Consider the following 13537-nt stretch of genomic DNA (forward strand, 5'->3'; position numbering starts at 1 on the left):
TACCTCATGACGTCATTTTCCTTCCTCCAGATAAACCAGAAGAGACTTTACTGCTCAAAGTTTCGGCTGGTCCTGGGGGAAATGGTGCCTGCAGTGACTCCTTTGAAGGTTCAGAGAGGGCAGCTGGGCAGTGGCCCAGCCGGGGAAGGTGTCCCCAGGCTTGGCCCAGGGTCAGGGTGACCTGAGATGGCTGAAAGGGGTTTTCTAGCACTCTGGCAGGCCTTTGGTTGGCGTAGGCTCAGATGCAGTTCTCTGAAGGTGGGAATCAGGCTCAGGGCAGGAGCTGGGGCCCCTGAGGAAAGGCAGCGAGTGCCCCCTACCTCCTCCCCAGGGCTGGACCTCCTGGGCTCCAGGTGACAGAGCACCTGGCCCTGAGCCATCTTCCACGTGGGGCAAGAAGACAGCAGCAGCCTGAGCCCGGGGAGACCTCCCCTTCCTCAGACCAGGGCATACCCGTTCCCCAGTCTCCTTTGCTGCCAACCAGACAAGGGATGAGGTATGCCAGGCCCGGGGGATGAGGAAGGGGCTGCTCACATCTGTTGAATATCCACCTCATCCCACGCTCTGGGCTTTTTTATCTCATTTAACGTTCCAACAACCCTTTGAAGTAGGTAATTTATAGAGTGCTCAGTTGACAGATGACAGACCCAGGGCTCAGAGAGGTTTAGGACTTGCCCGAGGCCCTAGTCAGCAATGGGCCTGGCACAGAGTGGATGTTCAGGAATGCATGTTGTGTAGAAAGGAGACAAGAAGCTACCTCTCCTCAGAGAAGCAGAGGTCTCCAGGGCTCACAGGACAAGACCATTTCCACTCGGAGTGCAGTGGCACTCCCAGCGTGAGGGGCCCTGACCGAGCTGGGGCCTCCTCATGAGAAGCTTGGATGTCAGGCTGGGGCTGGGGGCGGCCAGAGCAACAGAGAGCCATCTCCATTCAGATCCATCCACTGCTGGGGAATGTGATGGCCCTCTGCCTTCCCAGTGGGGCCGCACTCCCTTACACTTGATCCAGATTCTTACTGGGCCTCTACTCTGTGCCCAGCACACTCACTCTGCTGGGCCTTGCAGGGAACGTAGTGGATGGGTGGGAGGGGAGAGAATACAGAGACAAAAAGACTCAGGGAGCCTATACTCTTCAAAGATAATGACAGGAACAATAGCCACTGCCACCGCCACCACAGTGTTCATAATCACTGTATTTACCCAGCATTACTATGTACCAAGCCCCACACAAAACATGTCACACACGTGTCATTTAATTCCTATTAAAAAAACAACCTGTGAAGTGGCCATCATTACCATTTTATAGATGAGCCAACTAAGCTTCAGTCTCTTGCCCAAGGTCACCCAGGTGGGAAGTCGCAGAGCTGGGATTTGAACCTGGGACTGTCAGACTGTAGCACCGTGGACCTGACCACAGCACACCAATAACCCAGACCCGAGGAAGAAGGACTTACGCTCCAGAAAGATGTGTTGAGCGTGCAGAGGAGGGGATACTGGGGAGCTGGCCCCATGAAGGGCAGGCAGGATTTAGACTGGCAGAGACAAAGTAAATGGCACTCCCAAGTGATGACCGCCATGAACCAACGTTCATGGTGCATGTGTGAGGAACCTCAAATAGTTCCCATGGGACAGAGCCCAGGGCCTGGGAAGGTGGTGCTATTGGAAAGAGAGATTAGGGCCAGAGCAGGGCAAAACGGGTGCTGGGTGACAGCCCCCACCCTGGTTCAGGCCTGGGATCCTCTCAGAGGGTCAAAGGCCAGTCTAGGCGGGAGCTTCTCCAACACCGTGCCATCCTCCTCTACTCTACATCAACCTCCTGCATCCCTCCCTGTGGTCCAGATGCCTTCTCGGGTCAGCTGTTGGGATTAAGCAGTTCCAGAGAGGAAGGCCTGAGCAGCTCAGAGATTGTCAGTTTTGTGGGCTGAGCTCAAGATCTGGAGAATAATCCTAGCTGATAGAGCCCATGTGGGTGGTCTCCGGGAGAGCCTGGGAGGGAACCAGCAGGGCCAGCTCTGTCCTTGGCCTGGGCTCCCGGAGCTCAGCCGGAACAGGCGTGGTGTCTATGCTGCAGGCTGGGCTGGCTGCAGGGCCTCCAGACCCCCCAACACTGTCCCCAAAGTCATTGCTGGTCATCACAAATCACTCCTAGGTGGCCACAGCTGTCTGCCTGCCCCCTCTGCCTGCAGCTCCCGGTTGGGGTGGGGAGACCTTTCCTGCACTCCTGGGGTTCATTCCACAGCCAGAGCCCTGGACAGCTGCTCTCTGCCCCTGCCCTCGGCCACCCTCTTCTCTGGTCAGCCTGTCCTCTGCTCCTTTATTGTCAGGAGCTAGCCTCAGCTAAGTGGCTTTTGGGGCCCCAGAGTGGAAGCAGGCAGGACCCCAAGCTGGACTGCCAGGCCCAAGGGCAACTCGGAGGTGGAGAAGGAGCAGGGCCAAGGGCAGTGAGCCCTGAGTGAAGGCGCTGGGGACGGCATCTGAGCCCAGCTCCCCCTTGCTCATGCTCCTGGCTGGAGGCCCAGGCTCAGAGCCGGCCTCACAGGCGGATTCGTGACTGAGAAACTGCCTCCTGGGCCCTGCTCTGGGTAGGAGGGGCCTGGGAAAGTCAAGTTGTTGGGCCTTCACAGCCCTGTGGGGCCTGCCCAAGCTGTGTGTGGCTGCTTGGGAGGCACGAAGAGCCATTTTCTTTATTAAGTGTCTGGGTGGAGATTGAAGGCATCAGCAGGAATGCTTTTCCATCATCCAGACTTGGGCTGGCGGCCGGGACCCAGGGGAAGAGGTTTGCCTCCTTCAGTCCTTCAGAATGCTCCTTGCTCGCCCTCCTACCACCGTGATTAATCAGGGCCGCTCTGGGGGGTGGGTAGCTTTTTTCCACACTGCCCTGCCATCCAGCTGCCCAGCTGCAGTGCCCGGCTCTGGAAACTGGGAAGAGCCAGGTCCCCAGGTCATAGTTGCCATCCCAGCAGAGGGCTGGGTGAGGCCTGCCCTGGGCCAACTCATAGACCAAATTTGGGTGACACAGGCCAGACATGTGGCCACTGCAGGCCCTCAGGCAACCTTGTGTGCACTGGCTGCCGTGGCCACAATGACCTCTCCAGTTGGCCAGCACGGTGAGGGTCAGCCACCAATGACCAGCCCCTTGACTCCTGTGGAAGCCATCCAATGCAGCGCTCTGCATCCCGGCAGGACCGCTGCCCAAGGTCTGCTCTCAGAGAGCACGGCGCCTGTGTGGATCCCCATCCCTGGGCACTGCTGTCTGCGTCAGTGTCCCATCTCCCAACCTGGGCTCCCCAGGGGCTAGGGCCTTTTCAACTCATCAGCCTCCAGAGCACCAAGCCCGCAGACAGGCTAAGCGTCCATCTGTTGACCTAACTGTCCCTTCCTGCCCAGTGCAGGCCTGGGATGCGCCAGGGTGGAGTGGGCCGCAAGGGCCTGATGGGGCAGGAGGGCAGCCTGGGAGTCCCCCCGGGGCTGCTGGGGCAGGCGGGGCCAGATGCCGGGGCTTGACTCAGGGGAGCAGAGAGGATGGGGCCGGTCAGTGGATTTGAGAGAGATTCTGAAGGTAGAATAAACAGGACCAGTGACTGGTTGGATGTGGGGATTAGAGAGAGTGGGGAGTCATCACCTGGGCAACTTGGGGTGCCATCATCCAAGTCAGAGCCCTGCGGCCCCTCTGGCCTGTGCTCTCCGAGGATCCCGACCCCGTCCACTTCCAAGGTGGGATGAGTGAGGCCGCGTCCGCCCCGCTCCAATTGCTCCTGGGGTTGGAGCTCTAGAAGCTCACATGCTCCTCTCCCTGCTTTTGTATAAAATCATGAAAAAGTCCAAACACACAAGAACAAAGGAGTAACACGACGCTCCGTGAGCCCGCCACTCAGCTTCAACACTCATCGACATTTTCTAATCTTTTTCACTTCCCATCCCACTTTTTTTTGTATTTTAAAACAATCCCAGAATCATATTATTTTGCCCATAAATACTTTAGTCCTTGTCGCCAACAGATTGAGTTTGTTTGTGTTGCGTAACCACAAGGCCAAGTCGTAGCAATTGTCGATGAAGTTAACAATCATTTCTTGATGTCATATGAAGCCCAGTTCAGGCTCAGACTTCCCTGATGGCTTCATCCTTCTGGGAGCAGCAGACTGATTTCTAGGACAGGGGAGTGTCACAGCAGATCCCATTATAGCCCTGGGGTCAGCTTGGCTCAGCCTAAAGTGCTCGGCTCTGGCCATGGGATGGGCTACATAGGTGACAGGGAGAGTCCCTGCCCCAGAGGAGACTGATGTGGAAATTGCTCAGGTCACTTTCACGTGGCCAACTGCAGGTGAGGAGTCTTCCTACATCAACCTGGATCCAGGAAGACATGAAATCCTCTCCCGCCTCCCCTGCATCCTCAGGACCAACTTGACGGGGGTCCATGCCTACCTCCTGCTCCTTTATCACTATTTGCTCTCTCTATGCGCCCTGTGCACCCGCCTACTGAGTAGCCAAGCATGTCCCCTGGCCCAGAACACCCCTTCTTCTCCCTCCCTCAGGTTCCAACTCATCACCTCCTCTGTGAAGCCCTCCCTGACCAGCCTAGGGTCGCTCCTGTGTCCCCAGCATAAACCCTGGCCCTGCTGTGATGACTGTTCAGTGTGTCTGGGGCTTCCCAAAGGGTAGGACTATGTCCCTAGTCTTTCACACGCAGCCACCCCTCCACATCGAGGATGTTCTGTATGTTTGCTGTATGACTGCACGTGTGCAAATAAAGGAGCGAATTCGTGGGAGAACAAGTCAGTGGAGGGATAACGAAATGACTGGGAACATATGCGAATGGGGGAATGCTCTCCCAGAGTTCTCCATCCATCTTCAGAAACTGGGAAAAGAGATGGAGACAGCAAGAGTGTTGGGGACGCTTTTCTCCCAGCAGAGAAAAGGGTCTTCCACTCCTTCCCCTCCTGTCCCACCCAGTGTCCTGTATAGCTGGTCTCTCTGAACCCCCGGGGCAGTTCTCCTCCCTGGCACAGGCTGGGAACAGACACGGGGAGCTCAGTGCACGCCCAGACCCTGCGCCTGCTGGTGGGGTCTGTTTGCACAGGGTCATCTGGTTTTAATCCAGTGAAATCTTAAAACTTTCCACGGGAACATCTTCTATTTTAAGCTCCTCCCGGATGGGCTGGACAAACTCAGCCAAAGCAGGCTGTGAGCTCCTGGGCAGCAGCTGGGGGACTGGCCACCCCTGGCTGGCCCCCAGTCACCACCACAGGCATGGCTACGGGCTCCAGGACCTGGGCCCAGCTCCCCCTAGGCGTTGCAGGATGATCCTGTGCAAGTCCCTTCTTGCTTCAGGGCCTCAGTTTCCCCATCTATACAGCGTGGGGGGAAAAGCAGGGAGCCACATTGTCTGGACCCAAATGCTGGCACCACCCCTCAGTCAACGATGTGACTTTGGCAAAGTTACTGAACCTCCCAGCTTCCGTTTCTTCATCTAGAAAACGGGACTATGCTGAGGAGTTGTTGGGATCACATGAGTCGATACCTGCGGAGTGCTTAGCACAGTGTCTGGGGTATCGCGAAGCCTATGCTAAGTGCTGGTTATTACGGACCCACGATTTCTTATCTGGAAGCTTTGGTAGAGTTTATAGGTTTTTGGATTTTCAGAAAGGGAATATTAATACACATTCCAATACCGTACAGAATCCCAGAGCTCGGGGCAGCACCTGATGATCAAGCACGTCGGTATCTCCTTGTCAGCACCTGTGACCATTCACTGTAAGTGGGAAAAATGGAGACTACAGGCAGCCTCATGTCTGATCAGGCCAGGTTTTACTGTAAAATAAGTTGTGAGAAAAACTTTAGGTTTTCCGAGCTTTTGGAAGTTTGGAATTCTGGACAAAGAATTGGGGATCCTGTGCTGTTTTTATAATGATTTGTTTAGGAGGAAATGCTGAAATGATTTCCATTGCCCTGGGGTGGCTCTGGTGCCATGGGCAGAGGGGACAAGGGAAGCCCACTGGGGAGAGGGATAGTGGGCATCTTGCCCTACCCGGCTGGGCTGCCCACCCGTGGCCTGCCCTGGCAAGCGTCCCAGGCAGGCAAGGCCTCCACCAGACACCAACACTTTAGTATGAATTAGAATGAAGCGCCCCTCCCTGCAGGCTGGGCACCCATGAGGATAAGGCTTAGCCAGCAGGCAGCAACCCTGTGTGCAGAAAATGCACCCTTCCTCGGGGCTGGCCAGCACCACACCAGCAAACCACACACCTAACAGGGTGGCCCTGGGGGACAAATGGCACTAGCAGGGCTGACAGCATCCCTGCCCCACATGGACATGCTCTGAAGGCCCACCTGTGTCTGAGGGATCATGAATAATCTAGACTGCCTATGGCTGGAGCTCTAGAAGGAGTCCCTGCAGGTCAGGCCGTCTATCTGGGGGCACCTGCAGCTGATTTCTCACCCACCTCTCTCCCCTGTCCTTCACTCTGGCCACTTGGGCCAAGGGGTGCAGGCTCAGGGCTCTGAGAGGAGGAGGGAATGGGCTTCTTTGATCTCAGAATCTGAGTGAGAACTCTGGGCTAATGTGCCCATGGGGCCATCTCCTCCAAGACCCCGTCCTATAGGTGGGTGCAACGCCCTGGACGTTTACACAGAGCTTTATCGTACAGAGCACTTTCATAGACTCTGATTCGAATCTCTTCCTCTGTCATGTATTTCAATAAAACCAGGTTCAGAGGCAAAGTGTCTTGCCCCAGGTCACACAGCAGCATTTGGCAGGGCCCAGTGTTCCCGCCCCCGCATTTAGCGCTCTTCTCCCCACACCTCGCTGCCTTTCAGTCCAACACCTCATAGCTCATCAGTGGCTTCCCAGGGACATCTTCCTTGCTGGCTGTGCTGGGAGCTGGGGACAAATACCTGGCCAAAGGCACATGCAGGAGAAGAAGAGTTGGGCACCAGCCCGGGGTTCATCTGGCCTCGGGTCCCAGCTGTGCTGGCAGGGAGGTGTCCTCTGCCTGCTCCACCTCTGGCTTGGGGAATTTCCCCTGGCTGGGGGAACACCTCAGCTAATAATAAAATATAAAGAGAAAACAAGACAACAGCCAGGGTGGATGAAGGAGATTAACGCTTATAAAACTGCTTTGAGCCCCTGGAAGAAAGGAGACACCAAACACAAAACACCATTCTCCAGCCTCTGGTCACCGCGGCCCTGAGCCTCATAATGGAAGGGAGTGAAGGGGAGGAGGGGATGAAGGAGGAGTTAGAGGGGGGAGAGGAGGTGTCCAGGCCCACCAGGCAGAAGGCAGTCACCTCTGTCAAGTCCACAGCTCATGGCATCCTTTGGGGAAGGGGGGTGGACACTGGCACCAGGACTCAAGGGGATGATCTTGCCCAAGGTCACATAGCTCACAAGGCAGAGGGAAGACAGCTCTGGCCCATGCTTGTATGTACTCACCGGCCTCGGGGCCCTGGGACACAGTGCACCACGGCATGGGCGGGGAGGCTGCCAGGCCCACTGCGGCTGGACTGGTGCAGCAGCCCCCCTCCAGGGTAAGAGCAGGCCCAGTGGGGCTCTGGCAGCCAGGCTAGGGCCAGGGGCCTGGGTGGGAAGAGGCAGGGGCCAAAAGCAGGTGCCAGTGGCCCTTACAGGAATGGGCACAATGTGAGGAAACAGTCCTGGGGGCAGGACCAGCCTCTGGAAACAGAAGCAGAATCCCAGCTCCCAGGCCAGGCAGCAGGAAGGAGGAAATCGGCCCAGGGCCTGGCCACTGCTCCCGGTGCCACAGCCCCCTCTTGCCCTCCCTGTGGGTGAACGGGCTCTCCAACAGTCGGAGGTGCAGGCACTGCCCAGAATGGGGCAGGTGACGCAAGTCAGGGCTGCAGGCGGTTCCTACAGGGTCTGTGGGAAAACCAGACAAAGGTGCTCCCTCTGGGCAGCTGCAGTCCCAGGCCCAGGTTTGCTGAGTAGATGGGGGGCTGGCCATGCGCTTGCCCACTGCCCCTGCGCAATGGTGCCCATGTCCATCCCCACTTCCTCACTGTACAAGGTGGTCCTGACCTGGAAGGTCCTCTGCAGACCCAGCACCCTGCCCTGGGGCCTCCGAGGTCTTCCTTCCCACTGTGCTCCCACCCCTGCCCCGTGGTGATGGGGGCCATCCTGCTTGGTCCCTGCCTTGTCTGAGTCAAACAGGCGAGTGAAGAATCACTGAACTGGGAGTTGGGCCTGATTGCATCCTCATTCTGGGCCCCTGTCTGTTTGCTCACTTATGTTAGCGTTGGACCAGACAGTCTCGATGGCCCTTAGGAGCCGGGACAGCAGGTGACCGTTGATAAATGCCAGAGTAAAGGCTGCCCACTGCGCCGGGTAAGGCTCCCTGCCACCCGCCTTTCCCACAGGGTGGCAGGAGCAGAGGCCCAGGGACCCAAGCACTGGTCAAGAGAAGCAGAGAAGGGGTTGAGGGGGTAAGGTGCAGGGGGAGGGCTGGACGCCAGGCCTTTCCCCATTGCCGGCGTCTCTTGTGTCCCAGGGAGGTGACTTGGAAAGAGCTCCAGGTTGGGGGGCACCATGACCCTTCCCAGAGTGGATGACAACCCGAAGGCCTCCCGACTCAGCTCCTTTCCTCCTCCACTCAGACCCCCTAACTCTCAGCCTGAGGCCTGTGAGAGGGAGCCTGGCATCATAAAGTTTCGGGGCTGACAGACAGAGCTCTAATCTGGGCAATGCCCGTTATGAACATGCACTTGCTCTTTGGGGCCTCCATTTTCTTGTCTGTAAAATCGGGATGAAAATGTTACCTCTGAGGGTCATTTGAGGGCAAGAGATGATGTGGGTAAGGGTCCGACTGGGGCTGGCACAGGGTTTATGTTTCTGCTCAGCAGATGGGAATCATCGCCATCAGCCAGCTGCTGGGCCAGGCACCATTCCTCCCGCCCAGCTGATTCCCTGGCATTCCCCCTCATCTGGGATGTTCTTTCCCCATTCCTGTCAGTCAAAGCCCCTAGGACAGACAAGTGCCATCTCTCCCAAATTAGGTTTTCTGATCCCCTAGCTAGAATCTGTTGGAGTCTTTTTTACCTCAACACAGACTCTCCCTCTTCCAGAACTTCCTTGAAACATTGTTGCTTCTCTGTGTGGTGTGGGAGGCAGGCCAGGTCTGAGGCTTCTTGGAGGTGAGTTCTCAGTGTCCAGCACAGAGGCTGGCACATAGTAGGTATTCTAGAAGAGGGTGTGGAGTGCCCCAATACTGAGGCCAGCAGCCAGGGCCTTCACGGGAGAAGCTCAGGGGAAGCTCAGGGAGACCTCAGCCATGTGCCGGGCCTGGGGATGGTACCTGGCCTTGAGTGAGCCAGGCTGGCACTGAGGTCCTGAGCTGCCCCCTGCAGCCTCCCAGCCTGGCCAGGTGTGGCTGGGCTGGTGGCAGGGGTGGGCTGAGGGCTCCTGACTGATAGTGATAATAGTAATAGCAGCTCCCATCCACGGGCTGCTTATTACATCCCAGGTATGTTATGTCCATTACCTTACCCAATCAGCACAACCAGCCTGTTAGGAGGTGCTGTTATCATCCCACTTTATAGACAAAGAAACTGAGGTTCAGAGAGGTGAAGGTCAGGTAGCCAGTGAGTGGCTTAGCAAGGATTTGCACCTCTTTGGCTCCGGACCTGGCCTCATAACCCTGACCGTTGGCTGCCTTCCCTCCTGGGGGTCTGGGCTATGTTCAAGCCAAGCCCTGTGTTCCCCCCATCGGCTCCGGCTGGCAAGAGGCTGGCAGAGGAGGGCATCCCCACCACTCTCGGAGGCTCCAAAGGCCTTCCCTTAGGTCTCGGAGCTCCTCCCACCTTCATGCCCACACCTGTCTGTACAGACCTGGGTTTCAGGGCACTCCCTGGTGCCCCCACCCAGGCCTGCCCCCAGGCCCGCTCTCCAGGCTGCTCCCACTGCCAGGGCATGAAGAGAGTCGGGAAGGCGGAGGGCCCAGGCTCCTCCCTGCTGTGGCCTCCAGGTGTGTGGCCTGGGCAGTGCCACCTTCGCCTGCTCATGCTCTGTGCCCATTGATCTCAGAGCTTGAGGAGCCGTCTCCAAGTGTTTCCTCATTTCCACTTCGTCCATTCACTCCTCTCCAGTACCTCCCCCTGCTCAGTGCCCTCCCCTCACCCCCAGCCCCACCTCAAGTGCGATTCCCTCAGAAGTTGCCGGCCCAGCCTCCCTCCCAACCTTCCTGGCTGACCTCCAGCCAACACACTGATGAACCTTCCTTAAGGATCACTTTGATCCTGTCCCTGCCCTGCTCACAAACCTTCAGGGGCTCCCTGTTTCCTCCTGCAGCAGCTGGACACCTCGGCCTTCCTGAGAAGGCCTTCATGAGCCAACCGTTCCAACGCCTGCCTCACATCTCCTCATTCCACACCCTCAGATCAGCCGGAGGCACAACACTCTCCTCATTGTCTCGCTGGAGGCACCTACCTCCGTGCTTCCTCCACCACCCTGCTAGAACCTTCCAGCACATTCTCCCACCTTCCCCTGCTCTGAAGTTTCTGAGGCATGAACTGGCCCAGCACCACGCTCATTTCCCCCTGTCATTTGTTATTTGATGGCTCTGTGTTAGTCTTGTCCAAGTGCCTTTCCTACAGTAGGTTTAAGTAATTATTCACGGAATATATTTGTAATAGGGAAAATCAAGAAATAAATCAAATGGCCAAAAATAAGGGAAGTGGTGTGAACTATGGAGAAATATGAAGTAGATATTCCAAAGATGGTGGTGAAGATTGTAGTGAGATGGCAAACACTTATGAAACAAGGTTAAGTAAAAATCAAAACAGGATACAAAATTGTGTTATATTGTTTTTAAACATGTTAAAAACGAATAGGAAGAAAGACTGGAAGGAAACTCCTTTTTCCCTCAGACCTCAGCTCGGATATCATTTCCTGCCACAGAATAGGTGTGAAATATTTGTTGCATACTGTCAAACACCTTCACGCTAAATGTGGTTATGTTAGGAGGACAGTTATGGGCGATTTCTGTTGTCTGCTCCTTTCATAATGGGAAAAAAGAAAGACATCAACACTCACAGTTGTGATGGGAATGACGTGGAGGGTTGGAAGCTTGTTGCTCTATGACACCTGTTCCCGTGCCCACCTTCCGGGTCACACCCACCTGGGGCTGATCCAGGGCCCAAGAAGCAGAGCTTTCAGGCAGGACTCATTGTGGGCCCTTCTCATGCACCCAGGGGACCCTGTCTGCCTGCCTCAGGTGCTCTAGAGCTGAGTGGGAGGAGAAGCTGGCTGACGGGGCACACCTGCTCTCTGTTCTCCCCTCCTCCTTGCAGGTCAGTGCCAGGGCAGTGCTAAGGGCGGCTGAGGGCTGGGGAGCGCCGGCAGGATGGGCGTTAGCACCCATTTCCTTTGAACTTTGTGGTATTTTCACCATGTCCTCAGGGCACCTCCGCCAGACCCCTGCCCCACCCTGGCAGCAGCGGGGACGCCGTGTTAAGTGGTGGCAGTGGCAAACTGCTTACACAGCTGTGACATTTCCTGGTTCCCTGAGCATCCCCAGGCCTTATCTGCCTTACTCTCAAAACCAGCCTGTGAAGAGGGCTCATTATTTTACAGACGAGGGACCCGAGGCTCAGAGAAGTTAGTGTCCTGCCCCGTGTGGTCTGAGCGGCCAGCCAGGACTCAGCCCAGTCCTCCTGCTTCTCTGCTCTTTGCCTGCCCCCTCTGGGGGTTCTGGATTCAGGGACTACTCTGCTGGTTGGGTTCTGGAGGGGTCCAAGGCAAGCCCACACTGGGCCTGGGAAAGGGGCAGGCTCCGGGAGGGGAAGTGGGGACCATGCCTTGCCCCTTTCACTTCCCTCCTTCAGGTCTTGGTCACCTCCTCTGTGAGGGCCTCCCTGACCACCTGGTGGAAAGTGCACTCCCACCCCTCCCTCTTTGTCTTTTCCACTCTTACCTTCTAACATCCCACACAGTTTACTATGTCTCATTCATGCTCTCTCCCCTGATGGGAATGGAAGCTCCACGAGGGCAGGATTGTTATGCTTTACCCACTGCTGTCTCCAGTATCTAGAACAGTGAACGTCTGACATCAAGGAGATGCTCAATAAATCAATGAGTACGTGTGAATTAGGCATCCTGTACTCCTCACCCCAGTTGGAGAGGCCACCAGGATATGGAACCACCATAATGAGGAAAAGGGATAAAATATTTTGGGGGCCAAGAGGCTGAATCTGAGCCCAGCTGGCCCCTCCTCTAGGAAGCTGTCCCTGATTTGCCTGGGCTGGAAGTAAGCAGTGTGAATCTGCTGCTCTCCCCCGAGGCTTATCACTGCCTCTCTGTCAGTGGTGGGGGTGTGTACTTGTCTTGTCTTCTCGGCTCTTCGGAGGTAGGGCTGGTCTTATTATCTGTATAGTCCCAGTGCCAGCAACAGAGGGGGCGCTCGACAGATGTCTGCCGAATGCATAAATAAGATTCAATTCCTGCTTCTCCCCGGAAGCAGCTCCCACCTCCGGGCACACAGAAAGTGCTCAGTAAATGTGTGGAAGGGATGGAGGCTTTCCTGGCTCAGCACCAGCTTTTCCGTTCTACTTTACGTCTGTTTATTCTACCCTAACCTGTCGGAGCCCAGACTCGTGGGCTCACCTGTGTCCTGCTCGCACTAGGCCCGTCTTGGTCAAGGCCCTGTGGCTCCGGGATGGCCCTGGGCCTCTCCCTACGGCCTCCGCAGGCCTGGCCACCCTTCCATGGGTGTGGGACACTCCTCAAAGTTTCTGGGGGCTGCTACTCTCTCTAGCCCTGGAAACCTGCTTCTCACTCTGGGGGCTGCCCATCAAGACCAGGACAGCTCACATGGGAGCGAGTGGGTGCCAGAGAGGGAGCGCCTCGTCTCCCCATAGCTGTGGGTACTTCCGTGGTACATCCACCCTCCTTCTCCAAGTAAACCGTGAACATTCCACGACCCTCAGCCCAGGGCCTGGCCTGGGCAGACCAGGCTTTCCAATCTTTCCAACCTGGTCTGGAAAGCAGTAATGGGGGCCATGATTGACGGTCAAGATTTTAAGGAAGGCTAATGTTTATTGTATGTTTACCAGCGAGAAGGAACCCCTGGCTAATACAGTGTTCTAGTTTTGACTGGAAACATGCCCCCTCAGTGAGGAAACTTCCAGTCTCATTGGAATCCCTAGCAAGCAAGTCTATAAGTCATTGGTTGAAAGGGGGGGAATAAATGATTACTTAATAAATGCACTTTAATAAAGAAAGCTTTTTGAAGCAAGGGGTGCTAGGAGTTGGATGGAAGGGAAGAGAGGAGAGGAGGGGACAGCGGGCCTGGTGGGGCCGGTGGAGGCGTGGCGGCTGGCAGACACCCCAGCAGGGAGTGGCATCTACATGACTGTCAGGCAGGGGAAAAAAGGATTTTTCTAATGGTCGCTTGAAGCTTAAGAGCAGCAACATGAAAGGAAAGGAAGGAGTAAAGAAGAGTCAAGGCATAAACTGTGCAAAACCTAAACAGCAATAACAGTAAGAGAGTCTTCTCCGAGTACTTACTACATGCTGGCGCTGGTCTAAGCAT

The sequence above is a fragment of the Equus quagga genome, chromosome 5 (genome assembly GCF_021613505.1).
Source record: "Equus quagga isolate Etosha38 chromosome 5, UCLA_HA_Equagga_1.0, whole genome shotgun sequence".
Taxonomy (NCBI): Eukaryota; Metazoa; Chordata; class Mammalia; order Perissodactyla; family Equidae; genus Equus; species Equus quagga.